We start from the raw sequence: 13,955 nt of genomic DNA on the forward strand, positions 1-13,955 counted from the left end.
ATAATGGGATTAAAAGGGGAGATCCCTTCAGAAAGACAGAAACAATAGCAAAGACAAAAAACACTTTTGGAATCTGCTTTTAGTCAACACATAAGGAAAGGGTGCACCGGTCCTGGAAATACTGCAATACCAGGTCAATGCGTGGAGTGGACAGAGCAAGCTCTATTTCCATCTCCCTGTTCTAAAAATCCATTTAATATATGGTCCCCAGATAGGGGACGTATCAGATATTAAACTGATAAGAACAGATACTACACTTGATCTTAGCCAAAAGGCCGAGAAGCGATAACCCGAACGGGCCGCGCGTTGCCCGAGCCTGCCCGATACTGCTGTTCAGCCCTTGCAGCGATTCAGCCTACTTCTAGGCAATTCCATGGGGCCCTGCAGGCTCACACACTCACAGCTACACGGGAGGTGAATAAAGGCCGGAGAGGAAGCCAGACAGGATTTGCTTCTTTTGCTTGCACCACAATGCAGTGCTGAAAGAGGAGGAATCTACATAAAAACGCCTTCCTGGCAACGCCCAAATGCCCTGCTGCCATGCAGATAAACACTGGCAGCGGCAGCAAGTGCATGCCCACAGCCACCCCTTGTTCCTTCACACCTTGTATCAGCTGTAATCCAGTCCAGTCCAGTGCTGCCTGCTGAGCAGCACTGACCAACACTGCCTGGGCCCAGGCTTTTATCTCTGAGGCCCCATTATGATGTCAGAAAGCTGGCTCTGGAATCCTGAGGGCTCCACTATGACACGTGCAAAGTTCCGTCTGAACTTTATATAAGACGGTGAGGCTCAGTCAGTCACTCAGTGTTGCCTGAGAGGGCAACACTGCAACAGCCGGCCGCCAGGCTGTCTTTTTTTTGCACAGCTAGTTGCCTCCAGGAGGCCACAAGAGGGAGACAAGGGACTGCAAAATGGAAAATAGGCATCCACCAACTTTACAGACAACTTCTCCTTGCTCCTACAACCTCCATCCTTGCACAGTTTGTTATTCTTCTAGGTAACATAGTAACAAATCCAAATTGCTGCTCTCTTTGTAGGCAAGCAAGGCTTTGTTGCAACTGCAATTCTTACTTCTTCTTGAAATGTAGGGACGACAGTACATTCCATCACATCCATCTAGTGTACACAGGTAGGTCCATTGTGGCGGGCAGGCGAGCGGGCGGGCTGCTTTATTGGCTGTTTGCTGTTCCCCTACTCCACTCCACTATTTGACTGTTGTGCTGCATCAATCAATCAATCAATCAATCAATCAATCAATCAATCAATCAATCAATCAGTGGCTGGCTCAGGTGCAGCTCTTTAACTTACCTAAAAGGGAGGGCGGAGAGAAGACAAGGAAGGTGAATGAGGTGTTCCAATGTGAAATGCCGGAAACACAGAAACACAGACGACACACAACAAGAGGTGGCAATCTATTCATTAATTGCATTTAATCAATGAGCTCATTATCACTCATGCATTGTCCAACAGGTGTTGAAATAATGGGATTAAAAGGGGAGATCCCTTCAGAAAGACAGAAACAATAGCAAAGACAAAAAACACTTTTGGAATCTGCTTTTAGTCAACACATAAGGAAAGGGTGCACCGGTCCTGGAAATACTGCAATACCAGGTCAATGCGTGGAGTGGGACAGAGCAAGCTCTATTTCCATCTCCCTGTTCTAAAAATCCATTTAATATATGGTCCCCAGATAGGGGACGTATCAGATATTAAACTGATAAGAACAGATACTACACTTGATCTTAGCCAAAAGGCCGAGAAGCGATAACCCGAACGGGCCGCGCGTTGCCCGAGCCTGCCCGATACTGCTGTTCAGCCCTTGCAGCGATTCAGCCTACTTCTAGGCAATTCCATGGGGGCCCTGCAGGCTCACACACTCACAGCTACACGGGAGGTGAATAAAGGCCGGAGAGGAAGCCAGACAGGATTTGCTTCTTTTGCTTGCACCACAATGCAGTGCTGAAAGAGGAGGAATCTACATAAAAACGCCTTCCTGGCAACGCCCAAATGCCCTGCTGCCATGCAGATAAACACTGGCAGCGGCAGCAAGTGCATGCCCACAGCCACCCCTTGTTCCTTCACACCTTGTATCAGCTGTAATCCAGTCCAGTCCAGTGCTGCCTGCTGAGCAGCACTGACCAACACTGCCTGGGCCCAGGCTTTTATCTCTGAGGCCCCATTATGATGTCAGAAAGCTGGCTCTGGAATCCTGAGGGCTCCACTATGACACGTGCAAAGTTCCGTCTGAACTTTATATAAGACGGTGAGGCTCAGTCAGTCACTCAGTGTTGCCTGAGAGGGCAACACTGCAACAGCCGGCCGCCAGGCTGTCTTTTTTTTGCACAGCTAGTTGCCTCCAGGAGGCCACAAGAGGGAGACAAGGGACTGCAAAATGGAAAATAGGCATCCACCAACTTTACAGACAACTTCTCCTTGCTCCTACAACCTCCATCCTTGCACAGTTTGTTATTCTTCTAGGTAACATAGTAACAAATCCAAATTGCTGCTCTCTTTGTAGGCAAGCAAGGCTTTGTTGCAACTGCAATTCTTACTTCTTCTTGAAATGTAGGGACGACAGTACATTCCATCACATCCATCTAGTGTACACAGGTAGGTCCATTGTGGCGGGCAGGCGAGCGGGCGGGCTGCTTTATTGGCTGTTTGCTGTTCCCCTACTCCACTCCACTATTTGACTGTTGTGCTGCATCAATCAATCAATCAATCAATCAATCAATCAATCAATCAATCAATCAATCAATCAGTGGCTGGCTCAGGTGCAGCTCTTTAACTTACCTAAAAGGGAGGGCGGAGAGAAGACAAGGAAGGTGAATGAGGTGTTCCAATGTGAAATGCCGGAAACACAGAAACACAGACGACACACAACAAGAGGTGGCAATCTATTCATTAATTGCATTTAATCAATGAGCTCATTATCACTCATGCATTGTCCAACAGGTGTTGAAATAATGGGATTAAAAGGGGAGATCCCTTCAGAAAGACAGAAACAATAGCAAAGACAAAAAACACTTTTGGAATCTGCTTTTAGTCAACACATAAGGAAAGGGTGCACCGGTCCTGGAAATACTGCAATACCAGGTCAATGCGTGGAGTGGACAGAGCAAGCTCTATTTCCATCTCCCTGTTCTAAAAATCCATTTAATATATGGTCCCCAGATAGGGGGACGTATCAGATATTAAACTGATAAGAACAGATACTACACTTGATCTTAGCCAAAAGGCCGAGAAGCGATAACCCGAACGGGCCGCGCGTTGCCCGAGCCTGCCCGATACTGCTGTTCAGCCCTTGCAGCGATTCAGCCTACTTCTAGGCAATTCCATGGGGCCCTGCAGGCTCACACACTCACAGCTACACGGGAGGTGAATAAAGGCCGGAGAGGAAGCCAGACAGGATTTGCTTCTTTTGCTTGCACCACAATGCAGTGCTGAAAGAGGAGGAATCTACATAAAAACGCCTTCCTGGCAACGCCCAAATGCCCTGCTGCCATGCAGATAAACACTGGCAGCGGCAGCAAGTGCATGCCCACAGCCACCCCTTGTTCCTTCACACCTTGTATCAGCTGTAATCCAGTCCAGTCCAGTGCTGCCTGCTGAGCAGCACTGACCAACACTGCCTGGGCCCAGGCTTTTATCTCTGAGGCCCCATTATGATGTCAGAAAGCTGGCTCTGGAATCCTGAGGGCTCCACTATGACACGTGCAAAGTTCCGTCTGAACTTTATATAAGACGGTGAGGCTCAGTCAGTCACTCAGTGTTGCCTGAGAGGGCAACACTGCAACAGCCGGCCGCCAGGCTGTCTTTTTTTTGCACAGCTAGTTGCCTCCAGGAGGCCACAAGAGGGAGACAAGGGACTGCAAAATGGAAAATAGGCATCCACCAACTTTACAGACAACTTCTCCTTGCTCCTACAACCTCCATCCTTGCACAGTTTGTTATTCTTCTAGGTAACATAGTAACAAATCCAAATTGCTGCTCTCTTTGTAGGCAAGCAAGGCTTTGTTGCAACTGCAATTCTTACTTCTTCTTGAAATGTAGGGACGACAGTACATTCCATCACATCCATCTAGTGTACACAGGTAGGTCCATTGTGGCGGGCAGGCGAGCGGGCGGGCTGCTTTATTGGCTGTTTGCTGTTCCCCTACTCACTCCACTATTTGACTGTTGTGCTGCATCAATCAATCAATCAATCAATCAATCAATCAATCAATCAATCAATCAATCAGTGGCTGGCTCAGGTGCAGCTCTTTAACTTACCTAAAAGGGAGGGCGGAGAGAAGACAAGGAAGGTGAATGAGGTGTTCCAATGTGAAATGCCGGAAACACAGAAACACAGACGACACACAACAAGAGGTGGCAATCTATTCATTAATTGCATTTAATCAATGAGCTCATTATCACTCATGCATTGTCCAACAGGTGTTGAAATAATGGGATTAAAAGGGGAGATCCCTTCAGAAAGACAGAAACAATAGCAAAGACAAAAAACACTTTTGGAATCTGCTTTTAGTCAACACATAAGGAAAGGGTGCACCGGTCCTGGAAATACTGCAATACCAGGTCAATGCGTGGAGTGGACAGAGCAAGCTCTATTTCCATCTCCCTGTTCTAAAAATCCATTTAATATATGGTCCCCAGATAGGGGACGTATCAGATATTAAACTGATAAGAACAGATACTACACTTGATCTTAGCCAAAAGGCCGAGAAGCGATAACCCGAACGGGCCGCGCGTTGCCCGAGCCTGCCCGATACTGCTGTTCAGCCCTTGCAGCGATTCAGCCTACTTCTAGGCAATTCCATGGGGCCCTGCAGGCTCACACACTCACAGCTACACGGGAGGTGAATAAGGCCGGAGAGGAAGCCAGACAGGATTTGCTTCTTTTGCTTGCACCACAATGCAGTGCTGAAAGAGGAGGAATCTACATAAAAACGCCTTCCTGGCAACGCCCAAATGCCCTGCTGCCATGCAGATAAACACTGGCAGCGGCAGCAAGTGCATGCCCACAGCCACCCCTTGTTCCTTCACACCTTGTATCAGCTGTAATCCAGTCCAGTCCAGTGCTGCCTGCTGAGCAGCACTGACCAACACTGCCTGGGCCCAGGCTTTTATCTCTGAGGCCCCATTATGATGTCAGAAAGCTGGCTCTGGAATCCTGAGGGCTCCACTATGACACGTGCAAAGTTCCGTCTGAACTTTATATAAGACGGTGAGGCTCAGTCAGTCACTCAGTGTTGCCTGAGAGGGCAACACTGCAACAGCTGGCCGCCAGGCTGTCTTTTTTTTGCACAGCTAGTTGCCTCCAGGAGGCCACAAGAGGGAGACAAGGGACTGCAAAATGGAAAATAGGCATCCACCAACTTTACAGACAACTTCTCCTTGCTCCTACAACCTCCATCCTTGCACAGTTTGTTATTCTTCTAGGTAACATAGTAACAAATCCAAATTGCTGCTCTCTTTGTAGGCAAGCAAGGCTTTGTTGCAACTGCAATTCTTACTTCTTCTTGAAATGTAGGGACGACAGTACATTCCATCACATCATCTAGTGTACACAGGTAGGTCCATTGTGGCGGGCAGGCGAGCGGGCGGGCTGCTTTATTGGCTGTTTGCTGTTCCCCTACTCCACTCCACTATTTGACTGTTGTGCTGCATCAATCAATCAATCAATCAATCAATCAATCAATCAATCAATCAATCAGTGGCTGGCTCAGGTGCAGCTCTTTAACTTACCTAAAAGGGAGGGCGGAGAGAAGACAAGGAAGGTGAATGAGGTGTTCCAATGTGAAATGCCGGAAACACAGAAACACAGACGACACACAACAAGAGGTGGCAATCTATTCATTAATTGCATTTAATCAATGAGCTCATTATCACTCATGCATTGTCCAACAGGTGTTGAAATAATGGGATTAAAAGGGGAGATCCCTTCAGAAAGACAGAAACAATAGCAAAGACAAAAAACACTTTTGGAATCTGCTTTTAGTCAACACATAAGGAAAGGGTGCACCGGTCCTGGAAATACTGCAATACCAGGTCAATGCGTGGAGTGGACAGAGCAAGCTCTATTTCCATCTCCCTGTTCTAAAAATCCATTTAATATATGGTCCCCAGATAGGGGACGTATCAGATATTAAACTGATAAGAACAGATACTACACTTGATCTTAGCCAAAAGGCCGAGAAGCGATAACCCGAACGGGCCGCGCGTTGCCCGAGTCTGCCCGATACTGCTGTTCAGCCCTTGCAGCGATTCAGCCTACTTCTAGGCAATTCCATGGGGCCCTGCAGGCTCACACACTCACAGCTACACGGGAGGTGAATAAAGGCCGGAGAGGAAGCCAGACAGGATTTGCTTCTTTTGCTTGCACCACAATGCAGTGCTGAAAGAGGAGGAATCTACATAAAAACGCCTTCCTGGCAACGCCCAAATGCCCTGCTGCCATGCAGATAAACACTGGCAGCGGCAGCAAGTGCATGCCCACAGCCACCCCTTGTTCCTTCACACCTTGTATCAGCTGTAATCCAGTCCAGTCCAGTGCTGCCTGCTGAGCAGCACTGACCAACACTGCCTGGGCCCAGGCTTTTATCTCTGAGGCCCCATTATGATGTCAGAAAGCTGGCTCTGGAATCCTGAGGGCTCCACTATGACACGTGCAAAGTTCCGTCTGAACTTTATATAAGACGGTGAGGCTCAGTCAGTCACTCAGTGTTGCCTGAGAGGGCAACACTGCAACAGCCGGCCGCCAGGCTGTCTTTTTTTTGCACAGCTAGTTGCCTCCAGGAGGCCACAAGAGGGAGACAAGGGACTGCAAAATGGAAAATAGGCATCCACCAACTTTACAGACAACTTCTCCTTGCTCCTACAACCTCCATCCTTGCACAGTTTGTTATTCTTCTAGGTAACATAGTAACAAATCCAAATTGCTGCTCTCTTTGTAGGCAAGCAAGGCTTTGTTGCAACTGCAATTCTTACTTCTTCTTGAAATGTAGGGACGACAGTACATTCCATCACATCCATCTAGTGTACACAGGTAGGTCCATTGTGGCGGGCAGGCGAGCGGGCGGGCTGCTTTATTGGCTGTTTGCTGTTCCCCTACTCCACTCCACTATTTGACTGTTGTGCTGCATCAATCAATCAATCAATCAATCAATCAATCAATCAATCAATCAATCAATCAATCAATCAGTGGCTGGCTCAGGTGCAGCTCTTTAACTTACCTAAAAGGGAGGGCGGAGAGAAGACAAGGAAGGTGAATGAGGTGTTCCAATGTGAAATGCCGGAAACACAGAAACACAGACGACACACAACAAGAGGTGGCAATCTATTCATTAATTGCATTTAATCAATGAGCTCATTATCACTCATGCATTGTCCAACAGGTGTTGAAATAATGGGATTAAAAGGGGAGATCCCTTCAGAAAGACAGAAACAATAGCAAAGACAAAAAACACTTTTGGAATCTGCTTTTAGTCAACACATAAGGAAAGGGTGCACCGGTCCTGGAAATACTGCAATACCAGGTCAATGCGTGGAGTGGACAGAGCAAGCTCTATTTCCATCTCCCTGTTCTAAAAATCCATTTAATATATGGTCCCCAGATAGGGGACGTATCAGATATTAAACTGATAAGAACAGATACTACACTTGATCTTAGCCAAAAGGCCGAGAAGCGATAACCCGAACGGGCCGCGCGTTGCCCGAGCCTGCCCGATACTGCTGTTCAGCCCTTGCAGCGATTCAGCCTACTTCTAGGCAATTCCATGGGGCCCTGCAGGCTCACACACTCACAGCTACACGGGAGGTGAATAAAGGCCGGAGAGGAAGCCAGACAGGATTTGCTTCTTTTGCTTGCACCACAATGCAGTGCTGAAAGAGGAGGAATCTACATAAAAACGCCTTCCTGGCAACGCCCAAATGCCCTGCTGCCATGCAGATAAACACTGGCAGCGGCAGCAAGTGCATGCCCACAGCCACCCCTTGTTCCTTCACACCTTGTATCAGCTGTAATCCAGTCCAGTCCAGTGCTGCCTGCTGAGCAGCACTGACCAACACTGCCTGGGCCCAGGCTTTTATCTCTGAGGCCCCATTATGATGTCAGAAAGCTGGCTCTGGAATCCTGAGGGCTCCACTATGACACGTGCAAAGTTCCGTCTGAACTTTATATAAGACGGTGAGGCTCAGTCAGTCACTCAGTGTTGCCTGAGAGGGCAACACTGCAACAGCCGGCCGCCAGGCTGTCTTTTTTTTGCACAGCTAGTTGCCTCCAGGAGGCCACAAGAGGGAGACAAGGGACTGCAAAATGGAAAATAGGCATCCACCAACTTTACAGACAACTTCTCCTTGCTCCTACAACCTCCATCCTTGCACAGTTTGTTATTCTTCTAGGTAACATAGTAACAAATCCAAATTGCTGCTCTCTTTGTAGGCAAGCAAGGCTTTGTTGCAACTGCAATTCTTACTTCTTCTTGAAATGTAGGGACGACAGTACATTCCATCACATCCATCTAGTGTACACAGGTAGGTCCATTGTGGCGGGCAGGCGAGCGGGCGGGCTGCTTTATTGGCTGTTTGCTGTTCCCCTACTCCACTCCACTATTTGACTGTTGTGCTGCATCAATCAATCAATCAATCAATCAATCAATCAATCAATCAATCAGTGGCTGGCTCAGGTGCAGCTCTTTAACTTACCTAAAAGGGAGGGCGGAGAGAAGACAAGGAAGGTGAATGAGGTGTTCCAATGTGAAATGCCGGAAACACAGAAACACAGACGACACACAACAAGAGGTGGCAATCTATTCATTAATTGCATTTAATCAATGAGCTCATTATCACTCATGCATTGTCCAACAGGTGTTGAAATAATGGGATTAAAAGGGGAGATCCCTTCAGAAAGACAGAAACAATAGCAAAGACAAAAAACACTTTTGGAATCTGCTTTTAGTCAACACATAAGGAAAGGGTGCACCGGTCCTGGAAATACTGCAATACCAGGTCAATGCGTGGAGTGGACAGAGCAAGCTCTATTTCCATCTCCCTGTTCTAAAAATCCATTTAATATATGGTCCCCAGATAGGGGACGTATCAGATATTAAACTGATAAGAACAGATACTACACTTGATCTTAGCCAAAAGGCCGAGAAGCGATAACCCGAACGGGCCGCGCGTTGCCCGAGCCTGCCCGATACTGCTGTTCAGCCCTTGCAGCGATTCAGCCTACTTCTAGGCAATTCCATGGGGCCCTGCAGGCTCACACACTCACAGCTACACGGGAGGTGAATAAAGGCCGGAGAGGAAGCCAGACAGGATTTGCTTCTTTTGCTTGCACCACAATGCAGTGCTGAAAGAGGAGGAATCTACATAAAAACGCCTTCCTGGCAACGCCCAAATGCCCTGCTGCCATGCAGATAAACACTGGCAGCGGCAGCAAGTGCATGCCCACAGCCACCCCTTGTTCCTTCACACCTTGTATCAGCTGTAATCCAGTCCAGTCCAGTGCTGCCTGCTGAGCAGCACTGACCAACACTGCCTGGGCCCAGGCTTTTATCTCTGAGGCCCCATTATGATGTCAGAAAGCTGGCTCTGGAATCCTGAGGGCTCCACTATGACACGTGCAAAGTTCCGTCTGAACTTTATATAAGACGGTGAGGCTCAGTCAGTCACTCAGTGTTGCCTGAGAGGGCAACACTGCAACAGCCGGCCGCCAGGCTGTCTTTTTTTTGCACAGCTAGTTGCCTCCAGGAGGCCACAAGAGGGAGACAAGGGACTGCAAAATGGAAAATAGGCATCCACCAACTTTACAGACAACTTCTCCTTGCTCCTACAACCTCCATCCTTGCACAGTTTGTTATTCTTCTAGGTAACATAGTAACAAATCCAAATTGCTGCTCTCTTTGTAGGCAAGCAAGGCTTTGTTGCAACTGCAATTCTTACTTCTTCTTGAAATGTAGGGACGACAGTACATTCCATCACATCCATCTAGTGTACACAGGTAGGTCCATTGTGGCGGGCAGGCGAGCGGGCGGGCTGCTTTATTGGCTGTTTGCTGTTCCCCTACTCCACTCCACTATTTGACTGTTGTGCTGCATCAATCAATCAATCAATCAATCAATCAATCAATCAATCAATCAATCAATCAGTGGCTGGCTCAGGTGCAGCTCTTTAACTTACCTAAAAGGGAGGGCGGAGAGAAGACAAGGAAGGTGAATGAGGTGTTCCAATGTGAAATGCCGGAAACACAGAAACACAGACGACACACAACAAGAGGTGGCAATCTATTCATTAATTGCATTTAATCAATGAGCTCATTATCACTCATGCATTGTCCAACAGGTGTTGAAATAATGGGATTAAAAGGGGAGATCCCTTCAGAAAGACAGAAACAATAGCAAAGACAAAAAACACTTTTGGAATCTGCTTTTAGTCAACACATAAGGAAAGGGTGCACCGGTCCTGGAAATACTGCAATACCAGGTCAATGCGTGGAGTGGACAGAGCAAGCTCTATTTCCATCTCCCTGTTCTAAAAATCCATTTAATATATGGTCCCCAGATAGGGGACGTATCAGATATTAAACTGATAAGAACAGATACTACACTTGATCTTAGCCAAAAGGCCGAGAAGCGATAACCCGAACGGGCCGCGCGTTGCCCGAGCCTGCCCGATACTGCTGTTCAGCCCTTGCAGCGATTCAGCCTACTTCTAGGCAATTCCATGGGGCCCTGCAGGCTCACACACTCACAGCTACACGGGAGGTGAATAAAGGCCGGAGAGGAAGCCAGACAGGATTTGCTTCTTTTGCTTGCACCACAATGCAGTGCTGAAAGAGGAGGAATCTACATAAAAACGCCTTCCTGGCAACGCCCAAATGCCCTGCTGCCATGCAGATAAACACTGGCAGCGGCAGCAAGTGCATGCCCACAGCCACCCCTTGTTCCTTCACACCTTGTATCAGCTTTAATCCAGTCCAGTCCAGTGCTGCCTGCTGAGCAGCACTGACCAACACTGCCTGGGCCCAGGCTTTTATCTCTGAGGCCCCATTATGATGTCAGAAAGCTGGCTCTGGAATCCTGAGGGCTCCACTATGACACGTGCAAAGTTCCGTCTGAACTTTATATAAGACGGTGAGGCTCAGTCAGTCACTCAGTGTTGCCTGAGAGGGCAACACTGCAACAGCCGGCCGCCAGGCTGTCTTTTTTTTGCACAGCTAGTTGCCTCCAGGAGGCCACAAGAGGGAGACAAGGGACTGCAAAATGGAAAATAGGCATCCACCAACTTTACAGACAACTTCTCCTTGCTCCTACAACCTCCATCCTTGCACAGTTTGTTATTCTTCTAGGTAACATAGTAACAAATCCAAATTGCTGCTCTCTTTGTAGGCAAGCAAGGCTTTGTTGCAACTGCAATTCTTACTTCTTCTTGAAATGTAGGGACGACAGTACATTCCATCACATCCATCTAGTGTACACAGGTAGGTCCATTGTGGCGGGCAGGCGAGCGGGCGGGCTGCTTTATTGGCTGTTTGCTGTTCCCCTACTCCACTCCACTATTTGACTGTTGTGCTGCATCAATCAATCAATCAATCAATCAATCAATCAATCAATCAATCAATCAATCAATCAATCAGTGGCTGGCTCAGGTGCAGCTCTTTAACTTACCTAAAAGGGAGGGCGGAGAGAAGACAAGGAAGGTGAATGAGGTGTTCCAATGTGAAATGCCGGAAACACAGAAACACAGACGACACACAACAAGAGGTGGCAATCTATTCATTAATTGCATTTAATCAATGAGCTCATTATCACTCATGCATTGTCCAACAGGTGTTGAAATAATGGGATTAAAAGGGGAGATCCCTTCAGAAAGACAGAAACAATAGCAAAGACAAAAAACACTTTTGGAATCTGCTTTTAGTCAACACATAAGGAAAGGGTGCACCGGTCCTGGAAATACTGCAATACCAGGTCAATGCGTGGAGTGGACAGAGCAAGCTCTATTTCCATCTCCCTGTTCTAAAAATCCATTTAATATATGGTCCCCAGATAGGGGACGTATCAGATATTAAACTGATAAGAACAGATACTACACTTGATCTTAGCCAAAAGGCCGAGAAGCGATAACCCGAACGGGCCGCGCGTTGCCCGAGCCTGCCCGATACTGCTGTTCAGCCCTTGCAGCGATTCAGCCTACTTCTAGGCAATTCCATGGGGCCCTGCAGGCTCACACACTCACAGCTACACGGGAGGTGAATAAAGGCCGGAGAGGAAGCCAGACAGGATTTGCTTCTTTTGCTTGCACCACAATGCAGTGCTGAAAGAGGAGGAATCTACATAAAAACGCCTTCCTGGCAACGCCCAAATGCCCTGCTGCCATGCAGATAAACACTGGCAGCGGCAGCAAGTGCATGCCCACAGCCACCCCTTGTTCCTTCACACCTTGTATCAGCTGTAATCCAGTCCAGTCCAGTGCTGCCTGCTGAGCAGCACTGACCAACACTGCCTGGGCCCAGGCTTTTATCTCTGAGGCCCCATTATGATGTCAGAAAGCTGGCTCTGGAATCCTGAGGGCTCCACTATGACACGTGCAAAGTTCCGTCTGAACTTTATATAAGACGGTGAGGCTCAGTCAGTCACTCAGTGTTGCCTGAGAGGGCAACACTGCAACAGCCGGCCGCCAGGCTGTCTTTTTTTTGCACAGCTAGTTGCCTCCAGGAGGCCACAAGAGGGAGACAAGGGACTGCAAAATGGAAAATAGGCATCCACCAACTTTACAGACAACTTCTCCTTGCTCCTACAACCTCCATCCTTGCACAGTTTGTTATTCTTCTAGGTAACATAGTAACAAATCCAAATTGCTGCTCTCTTTGTAGGCAAGCAAGGCTTTGTTGCAACTGCAATTCTTACTTCTTCTTGAAATGTAGGGACGACAGTACATTCCATCACATCCATCTAGTGTACACAGGTAGGTCCATTGTGGCGGGCAGGCGAGCGGGCGGGCTGCTTTATTGGCTGTTTGCTGTTCCCCTACTCCACTCCACTATTTGACTGTTGTGCTGCATCAATCAATCAATCAATCAATCAATCAATCAATCAATCAATCAATCAATCAATCAATCAATCAGTGGCTGGCTCAGGTGCAGCTCTTTAACTTACCTAAAAGGGAGGGCGGAGAGAAGACAAGGAAGGTGAATGAGGTGTTCCAATGTGAAATGCCGGAAACACAGAAACACAGACGACACACAACAAGAGGTGGCAATCTATTCATTAATTGCATTTAATCAATGAGCTCATTATCACTCATGCATTGTCCAACAGGTGTTGAAATAATGGGATTAAAAGGGGAGATCCCTTCAGAAAGACAGAAACAATAGCAAAGACAAAAAACACTTTTGGAATCTGCTTTTAGTCAACACATAAGGAAAGGGTGCACCGGTCCTGGAAATACTGCAATACCAGGTCAATGCGTGGAGTGGACAGAGCAAGCTCTATTTCCATCTCCCTGTTCTAAAAATCCATTTAATATATGGTCCCCAGATAGGGGACGTATCAGATATTAAACTGATAAGAACAGATACTACACTTGATCTTAGCCAAAAGGCCGAGAAGCGATAACCCGAACGGGCCGCGCGTTGCCCGAGCCTGCCCGATACTGCTGTTCAGCCCTTGCAGCGATTCAGCCTACTTCTAGGCAATTCCATGGGGCCCTGCAGGCTCACACACTCACAGCTACACGGGAGGTGAATAAAGGCCGGAGAGGAAGCCAGACAGGATTTGCTTCTTTTGCTTGCACCACAATGCAGTGCTGAAAGAGGAGGAATCTACATAAAAACGCCTTCCTGGCAACGCCCAAATGCCCTGCTGCCATGCAGATAAACACTGGCAGCGGCAGCAAGTGCATGCCCACAGCCACCCCTTGTTCCTTCACACCTTGTATCAGCTGTAATCCA

General features: G+C 47.8%; 10 non-coding genes across 10 annotated transcripts; all 10 read right to left on the reverse strand.

The window, feature by feature from the left end:
- Window positions 1-96: 96 nt before the first annotated feature.
- Window positions 97-287, reverse strand: LOC142686300 (U2 spliceosomal RNA). The gene has a single exon (XR_012855660.1). It is a non-coding gene; the product is annotated as a U2 spliceosomal RNA (small nuclear RNA).
- Window positions 288-1,575: 1,288 nt separating this feature from the next.
- LOC142686047 (U2 spliceosomal RNA) lies at window positions 1,576-1,767 on the reverse strand. The gene has a single exon (XR_012855431.1). It is a non-coding gene; the product is annotated as a U2 spliceosomal RNA (small nuclear RNA).
- Window positions 1,768-3,060: 1,293 nt separating this feature from the next.
- LOC142686448 (U2 spliceosomal RNA) lies at window positions 3,061-3,252 on the reverse strand. Its single transcript, XR_012855794.1, has one exon. It is a non-coding gene; the product is annotated as a U2 spliceosomal RNA (small nuclear RNA).
- A 1,287-nt stretch (window positions 3,253-4,539) lies between these two features.
- On the reverse strand, window positions 4,540-4,730 carry LOC142686301 (U2 spliceosomal RNA). The gene has a single exon (XR_012855661.1). It is a non-coding gene; the product is annotated as a U2 spliceosomal RNA (small nuclear RNA).
- A 1,282-nt stretch (window positions 4,731-6,012) lies between these two features.
- Window positions 6,013-6,203, reverse strand: LOC142686302 (U2 spliceosomal RNA). The gene has a single exon (XR_012855662.1). It is a non-coding gene; the product is annotated as a U2 spliceosomal RNA (small nuclear RNA).
- A 1,296-nt stretch (window positions 6,204-7,499) lies between these two features.
- On the reverse strand, window positions 7,500-7,690 carry LOC142686303 (U2 spliceosomal RNA). Its single transcript, XR_012855663.1, has one exon. It is a non-coding gene; the product is annotated as a U2 spliceosomal RNA (small nuclear RNA).
- A 1,280-nt stretch (window positions 7,691-8,970) lies between these two features.
- On the reverse strand, window positions 8,971-9,161 carry LOC142686304 (U2 spliceosomal RNA). The gene has a single exon (XR_012855664.1). It is a non-coding gene; the product is annotated as a U2 spliceosomal RNA (small nuclear RNA).
- A 1,288-nt stretch (window positions 9,162-10,449) lies between these two features.
- Window positions 10,450-10,640, reverse strand: LOC142686305 (U2 spliceosomal RNA). Its single transcript, XR_012855665.1, has one exon. It is a non-coding gene; the product is annotated as a U2 spliceosomal RNA (small nuclear RNA).
- Window positions 10,641-11,936: 1,296 nt separating this feature from the next.
- On the reverse strand, window positions 11,937-12,127 carry LOC142686306 (U2 spliceosomal RNA). The gene has a single exon (XR_012855666.1). It is a non-coding gene; the product is annotated as a U2 spliceosomal RNA (small nuclear RNA).
- A 1,300-nt stretch (window positions 12,128-13,427) lies between these two features.
- On the reverse strand, window positions 13,428-13,618 carry LOC142686307 (U2 spliceosomal RNA). Its single transcript, XR_012855667.1, has one exon. It is a non-coding gene; the product is annotated as a U2 spliceosomal RNA (small nuclear RNA).
- Window positions 13,619-13,955: the final 337 nt, after the last annotated feature.

This window comes from Rhinoderma darwinii (assembly GCF_050947455.1).
Source record: "Rhinoderma darwinii isolate aRhiDar2 chromosome 5 unlocalized genomic scaffold, aRhiDar2.hap1 SUPER_5_unloc_17, whole genome shotgun sequence".
NCBI classification, from domain to species: domain Eukaryota; kingdom Metazoa; phylum Chordata; class Amphibia; order Anura; family Rhinodermatidae; genus Rhinoderma; species Rhinoderma darwinii.